The sequence below is a fragment of the Hippopotamus amphibius genome, chromosome 4, assembly GCF_030028045.1.
Source record: "Hippopotamus amphibius kiboko isolate mHipAmp2 chromosome 4, mHipAmp2.hap2, whole genome shotgun sequence".
Lineage (NCBI taxonomy): Eukaryota > Metazoa > Chordata > Mammalia > Artiodactyla > Hippopotamidae > Hippopotamus > Hippopotamus amphibius.
In genome coordinates, this window is record NC_080189.1 from 159027847 (window position 1) to 159050967 (window position 23121).

General features: G+C 37.1%; 1 protein-coding gene across 36 annotated transcripts in view; it reads right to left on the reverse strand.

The window, feature by feature from the left end:
- NUMB (NUMB endocytic adaptor protein) overlaps positions 1-23121 on the reverse strand; it is a 168158-nt gene that overhangs the window by 109748 nt on the left and 35289 nt on the right. For 15 of the 36 annotated variants that reach the window (XM_057730732.1, XM_057730766.1, XM_057730764.1 and 12 more), the window contains exon 2: positions 22624-22755. The exons of 6 other annotated variants lie outside the window; for them this stretch is intronic. The gene's annotated coding sequence lies outside the window, so the exon portion shown is untranslated. Of the gene's footprint in view, positions 1-8026; positions 8103-22623; positions 22756-23121 lie in introns of all 36 variants that reach the window. 15 more of the 36 variants (XM_057730765.1, XM_057730768.1, XM_057730745.1 and 12 more) reach the window with 2 other exon arrangements.

The following is a 23121-nucleotide window of genomic DNA, read 5'->3' on the forward strand; positions in this document are numbered from 1 at the left end:
TACTTTTAAATTGTACGCAGTTTTAATTTAAATTTAAATAGCCATGTATGGCTAGTGGCTCCTGTACTAAACAGCACAGCTCTAAAATTTAAAGCTAGTGATATTGAGAGTAGTGAAAATTAGGTTGAATAACAGTGGAAATGAGTTTGATAAAGTTAAGGCCCACAGTCACTTGTTAAAAATAAATATTCCAAACATTCTTTTTTGTTTCAATATATATAAATTCTGAAATGTACTATACTGATAAAACTATAACTGAAATTTTAAAATAAATTTACCATATCCTGCAAAAAAAAAAACAATGCTGACTGACAACCTTAACTAGAGGGCTTTTCTAGATTATTAGCATGAAAGCCCTAGGAAATTCTTAGAGCATCATTATTATTATTATTATTTATTATTTAAGTTTAAAGTGATCCAAGAAGAACTGCTGCATTTTAGAGACCTTCAAATTGTACCAAATGAATAGTTTTTTTAAAAAATTAATTTTTACTGGAGTATAGTTGCTTTGCAATGTTGTGTTAGTTTCTGCTGTACAGCAAAGTGAATCTGCTATATGTATACATATATCCCCTCTTTTTTTAGATTTCCTTACCATTCAGGTCACCACAGAACACTGACTAGAGGCTGCCTGTGCTATTCAGTGAATAGCTTTTAATCAAGTCATTTCAGGTAATTAAATATTCATTTACTCCCCTGCAGCAGTTCACTCTCTTTTCTTATCCTCTTCTATACTCCACCCTATCCACCAAAAGAGAAGTTGATTCAATGCTGGTACAATTCCAAAGATTTTTTTTTTTAACTTGTCAGCATTAAGTAGGTCAGTTTTCTGCTCTATTGGGTGTTTTGGCAATAGGTTTTCTTACTAGAATACAGTGGTTACTCTGCCTTGTAAGCACGTACCACAAAGAAAAAAAAAGACTTTGAATAACTCTCCTAAGGGAAGAACAGGCTGCCTAATCTCTAGAAGAAAATCCCTGAGTCTTAACTGAATACTACCAAGAAATTCTGACAGCAGAACAAAACAAAACAAAACAGAAGTAAAGAAAATTCCATTTCAAAATTTGTTCTATACTGTGAAGTCTGAAGATTTTAAAGGCCTTCAGGGTCTAACAACCCACAAAGATTTTGCTGAGACGGACTTATCAGCCTAATTCTAATCACTGAGATTATAAATCAAAGGAAAAGTAATAAAGGATACTCAATCTATCAGATGCTTTGTTAAGAAGTCTAATAGAAAAATACCTCATCACTAAAACAAAAATTATGGAAAACCTCTCCCTTGTAAGATATAACTTTCTTGTGAGGACTTTTTTTTTAAGTGAAAAATACAACACATTTAATGATCGTATTACAGCAGAAAGCAAATTTGGTAGAAGTTTACTAGAATAAATGATTTATACATAATTAAGTTATCATTCTTTCTTTTAAAAATCATTATCGTCTCTCTGAGAACTCATTTTTAATCATCTGTAAATCAAATATTAAAGAAGAAAACTGACAGGTACACATTCAACTAGTTAATTTATTTCATATCAGACCAAAAGTTCCTGCAGGGGCAAGATTTATATTCCCTATTAAGAACAGTGATTCAGGGACTTCCCTGGTGGTCTAGCAGTAAAGAATCCATCCTGCAATGCAGGGGACTGAGTTCGATCCCTGATCGGGGAACTAAGCCCCCACATGCCATGGAGCAACTAAGCCCGAGTGCAGAAAACTACAGAGCCCATGCGTGCCACAACTAGAGAAGAGAAAACTGCAAGACACAACTAGAGAGAAGCCCATGTGCTGTAACAAAAGATCCCACACACTGCAACAAAGATCCCACGTGCTACAACAAAGAGCCAACACAGCTCCCCCGCAAAAATAAATAAATAAATAAATAAATGAAGGAAGGAAGGAAGTACATTTAAAAACAAACAAACAAAAAAAGAACAGTGGTTCAGGGAGTTCCCTGGTGGACTAGTGGTTAGGATTCCGGGCTTTCACTGCCATGGCCTGGGTTCAATCCTTCCTTAAGGAACTGAGATTCCACAAGCCACTTGGCAAAAAAAAAAAAAAAAAAAAGAACAGTGGTTCAAATGAAAGAAAGGTCGAAACAACTATATTTACTGAATTTGCCTTCTATAAAGTTTCAAGAATTCTGACAAATTCTAGAAGAAAAGAATGGAAATTCTGCAAGCCAGATCACTTTAAAAAAATATATTTATTTGCAGCATGTAGGATCTTCGTTGCCACATGTGAGCTCTTAGTTGCAGCACGTGGGATCTAGTTCCCCGACCAGGGACTGCACCTGGGCCTCCTGCATTGGGAGCGAGGAGTCTTAACCAATGGACCACCAGGGAAGTCCCCAGATCACATATTAATGTGACTATAGCACACACTTAAGCTCACTAAGAATAAATTACACGAAAAAATAATACATTGTGGTCAATATTCATATTGTTATAAAATATGTTGACATTCACTTTATCATATTTCACTCACTATTAGAAGCAAAATATTTAGAAATAACAGAACATTCCAGGTATAATATAAATTCCAGAAAAAAGCCAGAAATTCACTCGCATTTATCTTTGCTTAAAAATTGAAATAAATGCACTGCTAGGCTTTTTCTTTTCTTAAAGGAAAGGAATTTCAGGACTTCCATGGTGGCGCAGGGGTTAAGAATCTGCCTGCCAATGCAGGCAACACAGGTTCGAGCCCTGGTCCAGGAAGATCCCACATGCCGTGAAGCAACTAAACCTGTGGGCCACAACTACTGAGCCTGCGCTCTAGAGCCTACGAGCCACAACCACTGAGCTCATGAGCCACAACTACTGAAGCCCATGAGCCTAGAGCCCGTGCTCCGCAACAAGAGAAGCCACTGCAATGAGAAGCCCGTGTATCACAACCAAGAGTAGCTCCCACTCACCACAACTAGTGGAAGCCCGTGTGCAGCAACAAAGACCCAACGCAGCCAATAAATAAATAAATAAATAAATAAATAAATTTTTTTGAAGATATAAGGTAAAATGGTAACACTTATCTTTGAGTAGAAGGATTACAGGAATTTTATTTTCTTTATGGTTTTCTATATTTTCTTGATTGTTTTACAATGAACATTCTTAATGTCATAATAAAAAGTTATTAACATTTGGAAAAATAAAATGAAATTATCAATGTAGATTAGAGTTTTTTATAGTTGAAATTTAGCAGCTCCTCTATCAGAGTAGACAGTGGTATTTAAATGCAGGTCTAAGTCTACACTTATGCTATCCTTCTCTGTTAACCTGGTCTTGCCAAAATGAAAAAAGGACAAAAAGAGAGAGAGAAGGATAAGGCCCAATTGGGAAATCTTTGAACTCCAGCCCTGGAACATGAAGGGCTAGATGTCATCTTTATAAAATGAAGTGTTAACAACTGCCCTAGAATCCAAGCAGAAAACGGACTGAGCCTGCAACTTGCTATAAACCCAGTTTCACAAAGGGAGCAAAAGCATAATGCCTCTAGCCCTGCCTCGTCAAAATGTAGGCTTGATTAATAGTTCACAAGGTATTGATAATGAGAGGAAAAACCATAAACCGCATAAACATCCCATAGCAGATAAATAACTTAAAGCCAGAAAATGGAATAATATGCACCTATTACATGGTAATGTAAAAAAATTTCCAACAACATGGGAAAACTGTCATAAATTGTGAAATGAAAAACGTGAGTTATGAAATTGTGTATATAATCCTATTAATAAACAAAAATACACATTTGTGTATGTGTATATGAATTTGTATGTGCATGAATATTTAAAGACCAGAAAGATATAGCCATATTAATAACAATTACCTCTGGACTGGAGTATTAAAGATGACCTTTTTTAATTTGCCTATTTGTATTTTCAAAAATATCTACAACTGACAAGTATTATTTGGGTAACTTTTTTTAGTCAATATGCAGGGGAGGGACTTCCCTGGTGGTGCAGTGGTTAAGAATCCACCTGCCAATGCAGGAGACATGGGTTTGTTCCCTGGTCTGGGAAGATCCCACATGCCACGTAGCAACTAAACCTGTGCGCCACAACCACTGAGATTATGCTCTAAAGCCCTTGTACCACAACTACTGAGCCCACATGCCACAACTACTGAAGCCTGTGCTGCACTCTAGGGCCTGCATGCTGCAACTACTGAAACCCACAAGCCTACAGCCCATGCTCTGCAACAAGAGAAGCCACCACAATGAGAAGCCCAGGTACCGCAATGAAGAGTAGCCCCCACTCACAGCAACTAGTGAAAGCCCGAGCTCAGCAACGAAGACCAAATACAGCCGAATAAATAAACAAATAAATAAAAATAAAACAAAATACTACTGTATTCCCATCAGACTGACAAGACTAAACAGATGTATAAGACCAAATGCTGGTGAGGATTTAAGGAAATGGGAACCCTAATACACTGCTGGTGGGAGCATATACTCGGAAACCATTCTGGAAAACAATCTGGCAGTATTCAGTGAAATTAAGTATGTGTATGGACCACAAGTCAGGAATTCCTTTTTTCAGTATATACTATAGAGAAACCTTTGCACAAGTAAATAGGGGATATGTATAGTTCATAGCCGTATTACTGTATTAGTAATTTTTAAGCCACACCTAGAAATCCATTATCAGAGAAATGCATAAATGTAGAAATGCATATAAAATTCAATATTATATTTTAACAGTCAGTTGGTATAAAATAGATTTACATATGTTTAAGTCTTAAAACAGTGTAGAGCAAAAAAGAATAAAATTCCTAGCACAAAACCATTATACCAAGGTCCCAAAATTCAAGTAAGTTTCTCCTTGCATAACCAAAATCTCACCTTCACAACTAAATTTTAAATTCATTTTGTTTCCTCATGGTATGCCACAAGATGCTAGTATGTAATTATAAAGCACCTATGTGTTGAACATCATATTGAAATACCATTTCTAAAGTAAAGTGAATGCAATCATATAATGGTGACAGATGCTGTTTACTGGCTATCCAAAAAGCCACTCCTGAATCCTTCCTCCCTCCTCGCCTCCCACTGTAGACACCAAAAGGCTAACTACAGTTAGAAGTGTCCATATAACCCAATTTTGGCCCATGAGACATCAGAAGCACTTCTGAGCAAGCCACTTCTGGAAAAGCTTTTGCTTGGCCTGGATCTTTTGCCTTCCTCCTTAATTGTGGGTGGAAGGCTAGAGCTGCAGCAGTTATCTTAGGATCATGAAGGCCAAACAAATCACAAAGATATGGGCCCCAACACTGCTGAGTCACTGAAGCAACAGAAGCAACTGCCTACTTTCAGACTTACGCAAGAAAAACAAACTTCTCTTTGTTTAAGCCTGTAGTCAGATTTTTCAGTCACTTACAGTTTATACAGTCCTTCTATATCACCATATCAGAAACTCGACAACTTTAACCATAAGTGATAAATTAGCCTGACAAGGACTATTCTAATGAGTATCTGCTCAGAGACCTGTAGGAAGTCTGAGCTGAGGTAAGAATGAGAGAGAACAAGAATATAGAATCAGGAGCTCTATAGGCTCTGAACTGCACACACTGTAAGAGCCTAGACTCTCAAAATGATCACCAAGAGTGTATCATCAGGAGGGTCATCTCCTTAAACAATAACTTAAGCCTTCAAGAGTCAAAATAAAAGCCCCGGAACATTAAGACTACTGTCCAAAAACAAACAAACAAACAAAAAACCTCATACTGTTAAATGCTGGAGAGAGTGTGGAGAAAAGGAAACCCTCCTGCACTGTTGGTGGGAATGTAAATTGATACAGCCACTATGGAGAACAGTATGGAGGTTCCTTGAAAAACTAAAAATAGAGTTACCATATGACCCAACAATCCCACCGCTGGGCATATACCCAGAGAAAACCATAATTCAAAAAGACACATGCACTCGAATATTCATTGCAGCACTATTTACAATAGTCAGGACATGGAAGCAACCTAAATGTCCATCAACAGATGAATGGATAAAGAAGATGTGATACATATATACAACGGAACACTACTCAGCTGTAAAGAGGAACGGAATTGGGACATTTGTAGAGTCATGGATGGACCTAGAGACTGTCATACAAAGTGAAGTGAGTTAGAGAAAAACAAATATCATATAGTAACACATATATGCGGAATATAGAGAAATGGTACACATCAACCGGTTTGCAAGGCAGAAACAGAGACCCAGATGTAGAGAACAAACATATGGACACCAAGTGGGGAAAGCGGGGGGTGTTGGGGTGGGATGAATTGGGAGATTGGGATTGCCATATATACATTACCAAGAAGAAAAAAAATATCAAATTGTACGCTTTAAATATATGCAGTTTATTGTATGTCAACTGTATCTCAATAAAAGCTCTTAAAGAAAAAAAAAACTCATACTGTTAATATACTTAGGTATGATAATGGTATTGGATAATGGTACTATTCTTTCAACACTCTTATACATTTAAATATTTCATAATAAAAAGAGTTGGTGTTAATGTTAATTTACTGGTTTGGATATTGTGCCATACCTATGTAACAACTGGGCGAAACTGGGTAAAGGACACGTGGAACCTCTCTGTCCTCTTTTTACAACTTCCTATGAATTTAAAATTATATCAAAATAAAATGTTAAAACAAAAACGTTGGAAAGACTTCCAGTTTAGTAATAAACACATACCTCTCTTTTTCTTCCATTGAACTAAACTATAAAACCTGGACAGAATGCATGAACAGCTATTTGAAGACTCTGAAATGTAAATATTACAGGTAGATCTCGGAAGAGCACCAGAATTAAAAGTATCACCAAACTTGCTGTGAGTTTATCATTTTTCCGCTTTAGTATCCCCTAGCCTGAATTCAATACAGCCCAAAATCCAGAAGTGAGCAGAGAGATATAGGAGAAACCCTCTAAGCTCTAGCTCAAGGCCAGAAGAGGGAACTCCTAAAGTGCAAAGAGAGTGGGGAAATCACTTGGGTATTTTTTCATTCTCCTTTCTCCCCATACTCTCAAGTCCCAGTCCCCAGGTCTTCTGTGGTGGGTGCAACAGCAACAATAGCAAGACCAACTGGGAATGGAAAGCCTCCAGGAGTGAAAAATCTGAGGAGAACATTCTTCTCCATTCAATGGAGCCCTGCCTCCAAGTGGGCCGGACGAACTCCATTGTTTTTTTCTTTTTCTCCTTCTCTCTCTGTTCTCAGGAAAGTGACTCCATAAAGTTGTTTACAAACTCCTGAGCTCACTCTCAACCTGTGTAGATATAAATCTGATGCTAATTAACATCATAAAAACTCTGAAAACTGAGAAAATGAGTAGACCTCCACCCAGATCCCGGACTGAACAATGAGTGGAACACACATGGGACAGATCTGAAAAGCACCGACAAAGCTCTGAAAACTGAACTGACATTGGAATCACGACCCACAGAATGCTAAAACAAAAAATATCAACATTTTCCACAGAATGTAAAGAAAATCTAGAATCTCATTACACGATAGTCAGAATGTCCAGGATACAAACCAAAATTGCTCAGTATAAGAAGAACCACAAAAATCTCTGCTCACATGGGAAAACACAACACCAATGAAGAGGTGAATATAGATATTGGAATTATCTCACAAGGACTTGAAAGCAGCTATTGTAAAAATGCTCCAATGAACATCAAACACTCTTGAAATAAATGTTAAATTAGAAATCATGAGCAAAAAAAATGAAGACATAAAGAACAAATAGAAATTTTAGAACTGAAAAATAAAGTAACCAAACCAAACCAAAAGTTCTGAATAAGATTTCAATGTCCTTTAAATTAAAATATATTTTTCTTTCCCTCCCATTTTAATGTTTTCAAAAAAATCAACTACTGAAATATGTCCAATCTAAAAAAAAAAAAAGAAAAAAGGAATGAAAAGAACTCAGAAACCATTCATCTCACTTAACGAACCAGGACGCCTCTACCACTCCTCTTCCTCACCTCTAACAAACCCCTCAACGTAGAATGACCTCTTTTCGGACTCCAACTTACCTAAAATCCTACTCAATCTTCAGGACGCAGCTCAAATGCCAGATCCATGAAGCAAATACGAAAGAACATTTCTCACCTATAAATTCAAGAAGTACTATAAGTTGCATACTGAAATTTGGTATCTATGTTAAGAAAAGTAATTTCATTTTTATGGTTATTTACAAGTTCCATCTCTTCTAATAGATTTAAAATTCTTTAAGACCATAAAGTTTGGCTCCCATCTGTAACCTACCTCAACATCTTCATTGAACTGATTAGTAAAAATTTGTTGAATTGAACTTCAACTATTAAAAGATCTTTGAAACAAAATGCATTGAATTAAAGAAATTTGAGCTACATCAAAACCTCCAGTTTCTGTGTTTTAGTTTTATGAATCAAAATTTACATAATCTACAGAATGACAAATCACTATTTTTCACAAAAAATGAAAAAACAAGGATTTACTGTATAGCACAGGCAACTATATTCAATTTTATTACAAGACCTATAGTATAGGTCTTGTAATAACCTATAATGGAAAATAATCTGAAAAAAAATATATATATATAACTGAATCACTTTGCCATAAACCTGACACTAAACAATATTGTAAACTGACTATACTTCAATTTTTTTAAAAATGAAGAAACATATGACATGGAAAAAGAGACATATTCTTAATCCTTTTCTTATAAAAGTTTCTTTTCAAAGGGAAAAGAAATGTCAGTTCCCCCATGGTCAGGCAAACAGAATGGAGTTTAGAGATAACTTGTTAGCATAAAACGGTTAAGATTGATGCTTTAAAATGGGATTAACTTAAAGCTGTAACAACCACCTTCAACTTTAAACATACGGCTGTAACGTTATCAATTACTGTCTGCTCTCACAATTTCTTATCTACATACAATAATGCCACACTATAAAACAAGCATATAGAAGGTGACTATAAAGTCAATTTTCCCTTCTACCCTCTCTGAAGTCCAATTTAACGTCTATCCTTTGGGGTAAAAAATATAGACAGTTCGCTACAAGTAAAAGACAGCCAAATCAGTACTATGGGCAGTGGAAAGAGCATATCCACTCTTTAGAATTAATCGTGGATTTAAATTCTCATTCTGGCTTTCAAAGTCATTTAACTAGTCTAGGCTTCAGTTTCCTCACTGTAAAGCCATCTACCTCATCTGGATTAAAAAAGAAAGTATATATATGGCTTAACATAGCATCTGGTACACAAATAAATGCACAGTAAACAGCAGTTGGTACTGTTATTTCACCACTGGCAGAATCACTGAAAGAAAGTTCTTTTTCAGCTCCTCCAAACCTTTGTTGTTCTGCCTGTCATAGGAATTCTGATATCATCATTCTGTTTACTAATGAAAATCTTAAACTCCTAAAATGACTCAGTACCAAGAGCCTTCTTCCTCTGTGCCCCACATCAAACTATCAGCAGGTTTGAAGAGTTTTTTGAAAAAACATACAGTACTTCTAATAGGACAGAAGTCTCAACATTATCACCTGACTGTCCTGAAGCTTTTCCATAAACAACTGCTACTATCCATTCCAAACAAAGTAATGCCCCTTTAAAAAAACAAAACTTCTCCTAATCTCCACTAGGTAGTGTGGCATCACTTGTTTTTTAAAAAAAAAAAAAGGCAAGACTTAATTTAGAAGATAGGGAGGGAAGCTAGATTTCTAAATGATTCAGAAAATGACAGAATTAGGAAATTCTGGGAGGTACTTCCCTGGTGGTTCAGTGGCTAAGACTCCTCACTCCCAATGCAGGGAACTAGATCCCACATGCTGTAACTAAAGATTCCATACGCAGCAATGAAGATCCCGCATGCTGCAACTAAGACCTGATACAGCCAAATAAATAAATCTATATAAAAAATACAGGGAGGGAGGGAGGGGGAGAGAGAGAGAGAGGGAGGGAGGAAGGAAGGAAGAAGGGGAAAATTCACGCAATTCCCTGGCAGTCCAGTGGTTAGGACTTGGCGCTTTCACTGCCAAGGCCAAGGTTCAATCCCTGGTGGGTGAACTAAGATCCCAAAAGACATGGGAGGCTGCCAAAAAAAGAAAAAAAGAAAATTCTGTATCTAACAATAACAAGGAATTATCCAAAATCTTGATAGTCTCTGGATACAGGAAAATCATATCAAGGGGGTGGAGGGAAGTACCCAATTACGCATTTTTAAAAAGAAAATAATTTAACCTAACCGACTTAACCTATAGTGAAAGGCTACTCCTCTACTTTAATTTCTTAGTAAACTCAGATTTCAAATATTGATTTTTCTCAAGTTGGGACATATATACATTTCTAAATTTCACTGAACAAACTAGAGTTGGTAGGTACAACTGGTTAATAAATCAAATTCATTGCTGGTTATCACTGATTGTTAACAGTAAGTAACATTTATATACATGCCAAGCACTGTCCTAAGGCTTTTAGATGCATTTTCATGTAATCCTTAGACCCATGAAAATAATTGTTTTAATAATATACAAGGTTGTTATGCAGGATTTCTTAACACAGACACCAAACTTCGTATCTATCAGACAGATATCTGACAAATAACAGAACTTCTGGCTCAGAATGAACTAAAAATACACCAACAGCCACTGAGGAACTTCTAAAGCCTTTTCCTATCAATGAAAAACCATTTTTATTCATTTAAGAAATATTTACTCAATACTTTTTCTGTGTAAGTCACAACCCACTTAAAATATTGTGGAAAATAGCAGGAACATGCCCTCAACAAGGTTCTAGTATAAAATGAAACATACAAATAACAGAAGTATATCCTAGAAGGAATAAATCACTATACATAAAATATCCTACAGGAATAATTAGGACAAAAGGTAAGTTTGGGCAGGGATAAGAACTTCTAGGGGGACTTCCATGGCGGTCCAGTGGTTAGGATTCCACGCTCTGACTGCTGAGGGCAGTTCAATGCCTGGTTAGGGAACTAATATCGTGCAGTGTGGCCAAAAAACAAACAAAAACAAAACAAAACAAACAAAAAAACCCCACCAAAACAAACAACAACAACAACAAATCTAGGGAAGGAGTAGTGTTTAAACCAGGTAGAAGCATAGAACCTAGGATGAGAGGACTTGGGTTACAATACCAAACTCACCAATTCATTCATTCAACTTACATTTATTGAACAGTAACTTTGTTCCAAGTCTTCGGATAAAGAGCTGAGTAAGTTTTGTCCCTTAAGTAGTTTAGTTTATTCAGATTAACAAACACAAAACACTGTTAAGTGTATTTAAACTCTTTAAAGGGAGCTAGAGAACACAGAGGGAAAAAAAAAAATTAAAAGCTTCCCGGTAAAGCTAATTTTTAAGCTGAGTCTAGAAAAATAATCATTCCTAACACTGAATTATTAAATGATCAAACTTTGCCACTAAAATATTTACTCAAAGAGGATATCTATTTACCTTACCTGAAAACTATTTTAAAAACTACCCTATATGAAAAATTAAACCTCTCCCTTTGCTCTACTGAACAGTGGTTAAGTGGGATGGCTCTAGAGCCAGATTTTGCTCAGGTTCAAGTCACAGCCTCTTTACTTATGGGGATAGTTGAGCTTCACATTCCCCAGCCGACAGATGAGGATAACACCAGTTCCCACCTTATGAACTTGCTATGAGGATTAAATGAGTTAACACATGTAAAGGGTCTAGGGCAGTACTTGGCACACAGTAAGAGCTCAATCACTCTTTGCTATTATTATTACTATTACATTTACCAGACCTTAATTAAACTCCTATTACGTACCAAGTAGTATGCAGTGTGTGATAAAAGAACAATCAAGGGAAACTGATCTCCACTTTTCAGTCTGAATTATATTAAAAGTCTCAATGAAGATTTATCTCCTATGATATCAAGTATTAAAAACAGAAGGCAGTATGGCCAGTCTAAAGCTTATCAGGTCCAGTTATAAGCCAGAGGGATCTAGCCTAGTTTTATTAGACACAAGCAGGATCTAAGCTAGGATGAGGCACGTGAGGTACCCTAGCACAAAATTTAAGAATGCACTCACTCTCAGAGTCATGCAAGTGGCACACCCATGAGGCTACTACCCATTCATATTCAACAAATATTGGATGAATAGGCCCATTCTTTGTCCTCAAGGAGGCAGCAGTCCAGTGAAGGATGCAGATACACCAATAAATAATTGCCATTTAGTTTGAGAGTTGCTATAATAAAGGTACATTCTACATACAGAGGTATCATAAAAGATGAAGTGGTTAGACTGACTTGGGTAACCAGGGAGCAATTCAGAGAAGTCATTTCGCTGGAGCTTAAATAATTTATCGTAGTACCTCCAAGAGGCTAAGGTGGGCAGGAACTAGCAATCTAGGCAAGGAGAATAGCTGGGAAAAGCTCAAAGGCAGAATGTATTGAAGGAACTACAAGGAATTTGGTGAGAATAATCTAAAAGGAAGCAGTGAGCTGTAAAACTGAAGTGGTAGCTAGAAAGCAGATAAGTGGTAGCTAGAAAGCAGATAAAGTTTAAGGTAGGGCTCCTTTTTTTTTTTTGGTTGCACCAGGTCTTAGTTACAGCAGGCAGGCTCCTTAGTTGTGGCAGGCAAACTCTTGGTTGCAGCATGCATGTGGGATCTAGTTCCCTGACCAGGGATCAAACCCAGTCCCCCTGCCTTGGGAGCATGGAGTCTTATGCACTGAGCCACCAAAGAAGTCCCAAGGTAGGGTTCTGTAAACATCACATTCAGAAATTTATTTCACAAGTAGTAGAGTTTAATTATGAGTGGTAAATCAGACCTGTTACTCAGGATAATTCTGGTTATTTTCTGTTTTCTGACTGTTCTGGACTAGAACAATGACCTCTGAACTTTTTTGATCCTGTACCCCATTACCAAAAATTTTGAGCATATCCCTCAATGTGTATATATTTATATTACATCTAGACATTACTATAGTCACATATTAAACACGTAAGTAGAAAATGTTTAAAGGGTGAAATGATAAATGTAATATAAATATAATAATAGTCAAAAAGTAGAAACAATCCAAACATCTATCAACTGATGAATGAATTTTTTAAATGTGGTATATCCATACAATGGAATACTATTCAACAATGAAAGGAACAATGCTGCTCGATACACGCTACAATATGGATGAATCTTAAAAACATTAAGCTAAGTGAAGAAGGCCACATGTTATATGATTCCATTTATATGAAATCTCCAGAAAAAGCAAATTTTTAGAGATGGAAAGTAATTACTGACTACCTGAGGCTGGAGGCAGGAACAAGAATTGATTGCAAATGGGCACAAGGAATTGGGGGGGGGGGGTGGTAATGAAAATATTCTAAAACTGAATTTTGGAGATGGTCATATAACTTTGTAAATTTACTAAAAGTCACTGATCTGTACACTTATAACAAGTGAATTTTGTGGTAAATTACAGGCACACCTTGGCAATACTGCAGGTTCAGTTCTAGACCACTGCAATAAAGCATACATCACAATAATGTCATACAAATTGTTTGTTTTCCAGTGCAAATAAAAATTATGTTTATTAAATGTAGAACAAATGAACAAACAAAACAGAAACAGAGTCATAGAGAGAACAAACAGGTGGTTGCCTGAGGGGAGGGGGTAGGGAGGAAACAAATAATTGAGGGAGAGTACGAGGTATAAACTTCCAGTTGCAAAATAAATGAATCATGGGTATGAAATGTACAGTGTGGGGAATACAGTCAATAACTCTGTATGGTGACATATTGTCACTAGGCTTGTCATGGTGACCATTTTGAAATATACAGAAATATCAAATCAACATGTATAACAGGAACTAACATAGTGTTGTAGGTCAATTATACATCAAAAACGAAACTCATAGAAAAAAAAATCAGATCTGCGATCACCAGAGGCAGGGGGTGGTTGAAGGGGGAACTACATAAAGGCAGTCAAAAGGCACACACTTGCAATTACTAGGGATACAATGCACAACATGATAAAAACTGCTGTGTGTCATAAATGAAAGCTGGTAAGATAGTAAATCCTAAGTGTTCTCATCACAAGGGACATTTTTTTCCTATTTCTTTAATTTTTGTATATTTATGAGATGATGGATACGTTTCACTAAACTTATTGTGATAATCATTTCATGATGTATATGAGTGAAATCACTATGCTGTATACCTTAAACTTATATAGTGCTGTATGTAAATTATCTCAATAAAACTGGAAAAAAAGGTTATGTTTACACTATACTGTAGTCTAAATGTTTAGCGTGTACAACAGCATTATGTCTAAGAAAACAATGTACATACCTTAATTTTAAAATAGGATATTGCTAAAAAATGCTACCCATCATCATCAGCGAGTCATAATCTTTTGCAACACCAACACCAAAGATCACTGATCACAGGACACCAAAACAAACATAATGAAAATGAAAATGTCTGAAATATTGTGAGAAATAACCAAAATGTGACACAGAGACATGAGGTGAACAAATGTTGTTGGAAAAAATGGCACCAACAGACTTGCTCCATGCAGGGTTGCCACAAACCTTCAATTTGTAAAAAACACATTATCTGCAAAGTACAATAAAGTAAAGTGCAATAAAATGAGCTATGCCTGTACTGTCAATAAATCTACCTAAAAACAAAAATATAAAATTTAAAAATTTTAATGCAGATATCTATGCAAAGTAAGTTCCTAACAGACTAGAAGACAAAGCTGGAAGTAAAAAGGCTGGTTGGAGGCCTGTTTGACAGTTGAAAGACATCACTGAGACCTAAATGCAAGAAAGTGACAGTGAGAATGCAAATAAAAGGACTTGCTTACAGTTAAAATGCAGAGTAAGGCTATTAAATTATCCACATCAAAAAATCACTCTGAGATTTCATGTTTAGCAAGTCCCTATTACATTGATAAAATAAATGACAATATTCTTATTAATCTTAAAATTCCAAAGACCAGACCCAATCAATACTATCTCAGTTTTGCTCTGGCAAAAGAGTTAATTTCAATACAGTACCCTAAACTCTGGGAAATTCCTTCTTACGGCATTGTCATCACTTCACAGACTTACTCTGCAAGCTGCTCAAGCCTCTATTCTCCTTTACTTTTTCTTAATCATTTTTACAAATTGGGTAAAATGCAACTTGCTGGAAAATGGTGCAGTTTTATGATATGAATAACCAGGTTGTTCTTATGTAGTTAATGGACTCAGAAAATAACACATTTTTCATTCGATCATGTTTTCCTGTGAAACAGAAGTTTTTAATAAATATTAGCTAGTATTAACATATTCAAAAGAATGAGATATAATTTTAAAAAATATAAATATCAAAGTAGCCCACTCATTTTTAATTTATACCTCACTGCTCATTCTAACCCTGGAATTATTAAGCACTGGGTTTTCTAATTTACCTTTAACCACTGCCAGAACTGGACTTTCCTTATGTTTATCCAGTTTTAAGACTCTCAAGAGATTCAAAGATATCAAAATTCTCAAAGACTCCCTTTTCTAAAGATTAAATTATCCCAACAGGAGGGGAGAGCTCTGATTTCCTTCTGCTATAGTCAGAAAAGGCTCTTAGGATTCACCTTTCCTGTAAATTTAAACAGTTCTCTGAGAGTCATAGTTAATAGATAAGTTTTCTCTTCCATAGCTAGAGGATGCAAAGTATCTCTAACGTTAATGTTTACTGATTAACATACAATCTGGGCCCTTATAAACAGGGGCTCAAGTCACGAAGTTTTTACTGTCAATCTTCCGATACAGATTCCTTAATCTGTCAGAGTAACGTGGAGTTAGTAAACGTCCAAATTCTCTCAGGAGCTAACATTTTTTAAATATTATAATCGGTTTAAAACCAAGATAAAATTTATATCTCTACGGATATCTAGCCAAATGAGTAAAAAACAAACGTCACTGGAGAGCTTCTTTGAAAAGGGGGAAAGACCCAATGATGAGAGAGTAGAAGACTCTAAGACTGCCAACAAAAAGAAAGCTGCATTTAAAAGAAAATACCAAGAGTCCTACTTAAATTATAGGTTCGTTGCAACAGATGATTCACATTCTCCAACACCACTTTGTATAATATGTGGCAACCGGCTATCCAACGAAGCCATGAAACCTTCAAAACCACTTTGTCACTCGGAGACCAAGTGCTCTGCATTAAAAGACAAGCCTTTGGAGTTTTTCCAAAGAAAAAAATGTGAATACGAAGAACAGAAGCAATTATTGGAGGCCACCACTTCATCAAATGTGTCTGCACTGAGAGCATCATTCTATTTTTCATTTTAATGATTTTAAATTTATTTATTGGCTGCGTAGGATCTTTGTTGCTGCGCACCTGCTTTCTCTAGTTGCTACTCTTCGTTGTGTGCATGGGCTTCTCATTGAGGTGGCTTCTCTTGTTCTGGAACATGGGCTCTAGGCGTGTGAGCTCAGTAGTTGTGACTCTCGGGCTCTAGAGCATAGGCTCAGTAGTTGTGGTGCACAGGCTTAATTGCTCCATGGCATGTGGGATCTTCCTAGACCAGGGCTCGAACTCATGTCCTCTGCATTGGCAGGTGGATCCTTAACCACTGCGCCAGCAGGGAAGTCCTGAGAACACCATTCTCAGTGGCTAACCACATAGCTAAAGCTGAGAAGCCCTTTACTATTGGTGAAAAGTTGATCCTGCCTGCTGCTAAGGACATCTGTCGTGAACTTTTAGGAGAGGCTGCGGTTCAAAAGGTGGTATGTGTTGCTCTTTCGGCTAGCACCATAACTAGACAAACTGATGAAACAGCAGCGGATACTGAGGCACAATTGTTAGAAAGGATTAATGAGTCATTGTGGTACGCAATCCAGGTTGACGAATCTACTGATGTTGACAACAAGGCACCAATGGTTGCTTTTGTGCGATGTATTTCTCAGGAGAATGTGCATAAGGATATGCTATGTGCACTTTTGTTGCCCTCCAACACCACGGCTCCAGAACTATTCAAGTCTCTGAATGATTACATATCAAGAAAACTGAATTGGTCATTTTGTGTCAGTACGTGCACAGACGGAGCGGCTGCCATGACTGGACGGCTTTCTGGTTTCACTACTCAGGTCAAAGATGTCCCTTCTGAATGTGAGTCTACACACTGTGTCATCCATAGAGAAATGCTGGCTAGCCAAAAAATGTCACCTGAACTTAACGTTTTGCAGGATGTGATTAAAATTATCAACCACATTAAACTATACGCCCTTAACTCACGTCTGTTCACACAGCTCTGTGAGGAGATGGACACAGAGCACACACGTCTTCTCTTATACACAGAAGTGAGATGGCTTTCTAAAGGCAGATCACCGGCCAGTTTTTGAGTTATGAGAGCCACTCCAGAGATTTCTTTTAGAAGAACAGTCACCACTGGCAGACACAGAATGGGTTGCAAAACTTGCTTACTTGTGTGACATATTCAACCGGCTCAATGAACTCAATCTGTCACTTCAGGGGAGAACGACAACTGCGTTCAAGTAGGCAGATAAAGTGGCTGCATTCAAAGCCAGACTGGAATTACAGGGGTGAAGAGTGAACATTGGGATTTTTGACATGTTTCAAAGATTAGCAGAGATTTTGAAAGAGACTGAGCCAAGGCCTTCTTCCTCCCAGCTGGTGTATAATCACCCATCTCAGCTTTCAAAAGTTTGAGCATTATTTCCCAACCATAAAAGACCCCCCAACTGGGAAGGAATGGATCCAAGACCTATTTGTGAATAACCCAGGTGAATCGAATTTGTCCATGCTAGAAGAGGATCAACTGCTTGAGATCGCAAATGACGGTGGCCTTAAAAGTATGTTTGAGACAACTTCAAATCTCTATATGTTCTGGATTAAAGTCAAGGCGGAATATACTGAGATTGCCACAAAAGCACTGAAAAGCCTACTTCCATTTTCAACATCCTATCTTTGCGAAGCAGGATTTTCCGCAGTGAAAGCAACCAAAATGAGATTATGGAGTAGACTGGACATAAGCAACACACTTGGGGTGTCACGCTGTTTCATCACCCCCAGATGGGACCATCTAGTTGCAGGCAAACAGGCTCAGGGCTCCCACTGATTCTGCATTATGGTGAGTTGCATAATTATTTCATTATATATTACAATGTAATAATAATAGAAATAAAGTGCACAATAAATGTAATGCACTTGAATCATCCCGAAACTCTCCCCCCAACCCTCCCCCAGTCCGTGGAGAAACTGTCTTCCACAAAACCGGTTCCTGGTGCCAAAAAGGTTGGGGACCACTGTCTTAGTGGAAAACACTGGGGAAAAGTTTCATGACATTGGACTTGGGAATGATTCCTTGTATATGACACCAAAATCAAGGCAACAAAAGTAAAAATAGATAAATTAGACTACATCAAAATTAAAAACTTCTCAACAAAGGACACAATCAACAGAGTCAGAAGGCAACCTATAGGAGAAAACGTCTGCAAATCTTATATCTGACAAGCAGTTAATATCCAGAGCTCCAACAATGCAACAACAACAAAAAAACCAAACAACTTGATTAGAAAATAGGCAAAGGACTTGAATAGATATTCTCCACAAAAACTATATTTATATTTGTATAATGGTGAACAAGTACATGAAAAGATGCTCAGATGGTTCAACATCACTAATCATTAGAAAAACACAAATCAAAGCTGCAATGAGATACCACCTCACACCTATTAGAAAGGCTACTACTGAAAAACAAACAGAAAATAACAAGTGTTGGTGAGGATGTGGAGAAACTGGAACTCTTGCACATTGCTGGTAAGGATGTAAAATTGTGCAGCCACTATGGACATGGTACGGCAGTTCCTCAAAATTTAAACAAAATTACCACAATTCCACTTTTGGGTATACACCCAAAAGAACTGAAAGCAGGGGCTCAAAGAAATATTTGTACACCAATGTTCATAGCAGCATTATTCACAATAGCCAAAAGGTGGAAGCAACCCAAGTGTCCATCAAAGGATGAATGGATAAACAAAATGTGGTATAAACAGACAATGGAATATTATTCGGACTTAAAAATGAAGGAAATTCTGATACATGCTACAGCATGTGTGATCCTTAAACACCAATGCTAAGTGAAATAAGCCAGTCACAAAAAGGTAAAGTGTATAATTCCACTCATATGAGGTACCTAGAGTGGTCAAATTCATACACAGAAAGTAGAATGCTGGTTGCCAGGGGCTAGAGGGAGTGGGGAACACGAGTTGTTTATTGAACAGAGTTTCAGTTTTGCAAAATTTAGAGTTCTGGAGATTGGTTGTACAACAATGTGAACAATGTGAACATACTTAACACTACTGAACTGTACACTTAGAAATGATTGATATGGGGACTTCCCTGGCGATTCAGTGGTTAAGACTCCACGCTTACAATGTAGGGGGCTCAGGTTTGAGCCCTGGTCAGGAACTAAGGTCCCATATGCTGTGTGGTGTGGCAAAAAAAAAAATTTTTTTTAATTAATATGGTCCATTTTATGGTATGCCAAACACTTCCTTGCCACAAATTTTAAATACTTTTGTTAAACATTTCATATATAAAAGGTACCATACCTTTTAATAATGGGGGGTGGGGGGGTGGGCACACAAGAAAAAAGTCACACAACTTCTGTTTTGCCAAAAACCTGAATAAGCATGAACTGAATGCCATTTTTTAGAAATAAGAATCTCACCAAAAGATAATGGTAAGTAGGAGAACCACCAACCCCAAAGAAATATTTCTGCCTTCCACAATTATTCAAACTTCTTTTTGCATTTTAAAAGAATATTTACATAGCCACTCCTATTTACAAGAGAACCTCATCATTTACCTCCCTTCCATGGAGAGAATAAAGTACCACAGACTAAACACCACCATATCTGCGACTTCTATAGGATGTTTTAGGCGTTTCCATTGTTGCTTGTTTTAGCTTCGGTCAGAAAGCAGTCTCTCACTTAACTTAAGGGATTTTTATCCCCTCAGGCATTGGCCTTGTGGAAAGGAGGCAAGGCAAAGTATTCAGTAAACCTGGAAAAGATGTTATCAGCAATTCACCTATTCAGACTATTTAAAAGCAAAAACGAGCTAAAGAAATGCTTAAAAGAAAAAAGGTGGCAAGTTAGTTGCTTAAAGATTTTATATATGTTCGTATATATATGCATATATTTTGTTGTTGTTATTTAAGATACAGTATTTTATATCTGGAATTATTCCCAATCTAATTCTACTGGAAACCATCTCGTCTTGTTTTTAAATGCCAACAAAACAAAACAAAACCTCAAAAAACAAAAACAGCTTTCCTAATTATTGTACCTTTTGAACTAAAATATATTATTTCACAAATTCAGTCAATTCTTATTGTTCATAGTTGCGAGAAAACTTTTAAGATGACCTCTGTCACAATAGCTGGTCCGGTCATTTTCCACTGTAAAATATCTATCTACCTGTGAGTAGTGGGGAAATAGTAGCGAACCAACTCCATTGAATTAGGCTCATTATAACATAGATCAACTAGGAATGGAAAAGCATCTAGACAGCAAGAAAATGTTCTGGGTCTAAGAGGTAATGAGACGCTTGCTCCCTAGAACTTACTTCCCAGCTACAGTGAATGGATCAACACCCTGATGTAATGTTTAGAAGATCATCTAAAAACACTATCCAGTTACATCCAGAAATTGAGTATTAGCTATATTTAAAACTGCCACAGACCTGTATAATTTTATACAATTATATAAATGCCACAATTTATATAACTGATAAGTGTGATCAATAAGATAACCAAATAGTCTATAACTTTACAAGTTTTCTTGTCCCACTGAAAAAATGTTTTCATATTTACCAGAAATTTAGCAGGTAAAAAATCCTGAAAATGACTATGTAGTTTTTCTTAAAAGAAGCAGATAGACAAAACAAACGATACATATGATGGTAACATTGGCACTAATTTCTCAAATCTAAATACTATATTGGAAACCACCTACTTTCCCAAATACTTCTCAACTTACTAAAATAAACAAGAAAAAAAAGAAACCAAGTAGACTTTGAACAAAAATAACTAGCATTTTCTAAAAAACAAAAATCCGGAACTACAAATCTTATTTTGCATCTTGTTTATAAATTTTTGTCTCTACTTTTGATTATAGCAGTATGCTTCTTGGTTGACACGAAAGAAAATTCAAGAAATCAATTTCACTTCTTCCTCTTTAGGCATCTTATTTTCAATATCATATTCTAGTAGACAAGAGTAGCACACAAAATTCTCACGGAACTCATACACCATAACTTCCTGCAAATATTCCTCTTTTTCATTTATTATATCCATGTTGATATTCTTTTTTTTTTTTTTCTTTTTTTTTTTTTTTGGCACACGGGCTTAGTTGCTCCGCGGCATGTGGGATCTTCCAGGAGCTGGGATCGAACCTGTGACCTCTGCATTGGCAGGCGGATTCTTAACCACTGCGCCACCTAGGAAGCCCCATGTTTATATTCTTTATCTTAAAAGTAACACAAAGGAAGGGAGGGAATATGGGGATATGTGTATAAAAACAGATGATTGAACTTGGTGTACCCCCAAAAAAAATAATTAAAAAAAAAAAAAGTAATACAAATTACGGCACATCATACAGTCCAAAAAATGGCTACAATGGCAGATTCCATCCCACATGCTCTTTTTTTAAAATATCATTATTGGATTATAATTGTTTTACAATGTTGTGTTAGTTTCTGCTGTACAACAAAGTGAATCAGCTATATATATGCCTATATCCCCTCCCTCATGAGCCTCCCTCCCACCTTCCCTACCATATGCTCTTATAATCTGATGTTGATACTCTTCCCTTCAAGTGGTGAGATCTATGTCCAGCCCCTCCTCTGAACCTGGGTGGATCTTTATGACTACCTCAACCAACAGAAGAGAGCAGAGTAACACTATGTGACTTCCAAAACTAAGTCAAATATGCCATGCAACTTCACCTTGCTCTTTCGGGATGCTCTCTCTTGGAATCCAGCCACAATACTGTGAGGAAGCCGAGTAGCCAAAAAGAGAGGAGAGGTCATGTGCAGGTATTTTGGCCTACAGCCCAGGCCCCTACCAGCAGCCAGCGTTAACCATCAGACACATGAGTGAGTAAGCCTTCAAATGATTCTAGCTCCCAGCCATTGAGCCACCTCTGCCCCTCCAGCAACCCCACCTCACACCACCTGTTAACAGAGACAAGCTGGCCCCACCAAGCAAGCCTTGCCCAAAGTGCAGATACCTGAACAAAATAAATGACTGATATGTTTCAAACCACTAAGTTTGGGTGGTTTGTTATGCAACAACAGATAACTAACACAAGTTCATAACTACAATTTGAAAAATGTACAAAATGAGAAAGAAAAAAAATTTTGAATTACCCTAAGTCTCACTACTGTTAACATTTTGAAACATATCTTACAATCAAGAAAATTTTTTGCCCCACCCACCTAGAATTCCAAATGTTTTGTTTTTACCAGGATAAAGGGTTAAATTCTTAAAGGCAATCAATCAACTGTTTGCATCTAACAAGAAATAGGAAGAGTATTAGCATTCATTCTACTTTTCTTATCCTTATTATCTCTTTCACTTACCTGTCCTCAGAGAAGTGTCTGAGGATGGCTGGCCCACCAATATTCCAATCTACGGATGTGGATCAAAATCCTGGGCTGCAGCAGCAGCTGCACTGGCCTTCTTCCCTGGAAGAAGCTGTTTAACCCTCAAATCTGAAATTTTCAAGGAAAGAAAATGCTAAATACAGACATCTTTTTTAATCATTTATAATTCCATCTCTACAACTGAGTCGGGGCTGTTAGAGTGGGTTAAGATTACATGTAAGTGGGACTTCCTAGGTGGCGCAGTGGTTAAGAATCTGCCTGCCAACGCAGGAGATATGGGTTCGATCCCTGCTCCAGGGAGATACCACATGCCGCAGAGCCCGTGCACCACAACTATTGAGCCCATGTGCCACTACTACTGAAGCCCACACGCCTAGAGCCTGTGCTCCACAACAAGATATGCCACGCCAATGAGGAGCCCACACACCACAATGAAGAGTAGCCCCTGCTTTGCCCCAACTAGACAAAGCCCAT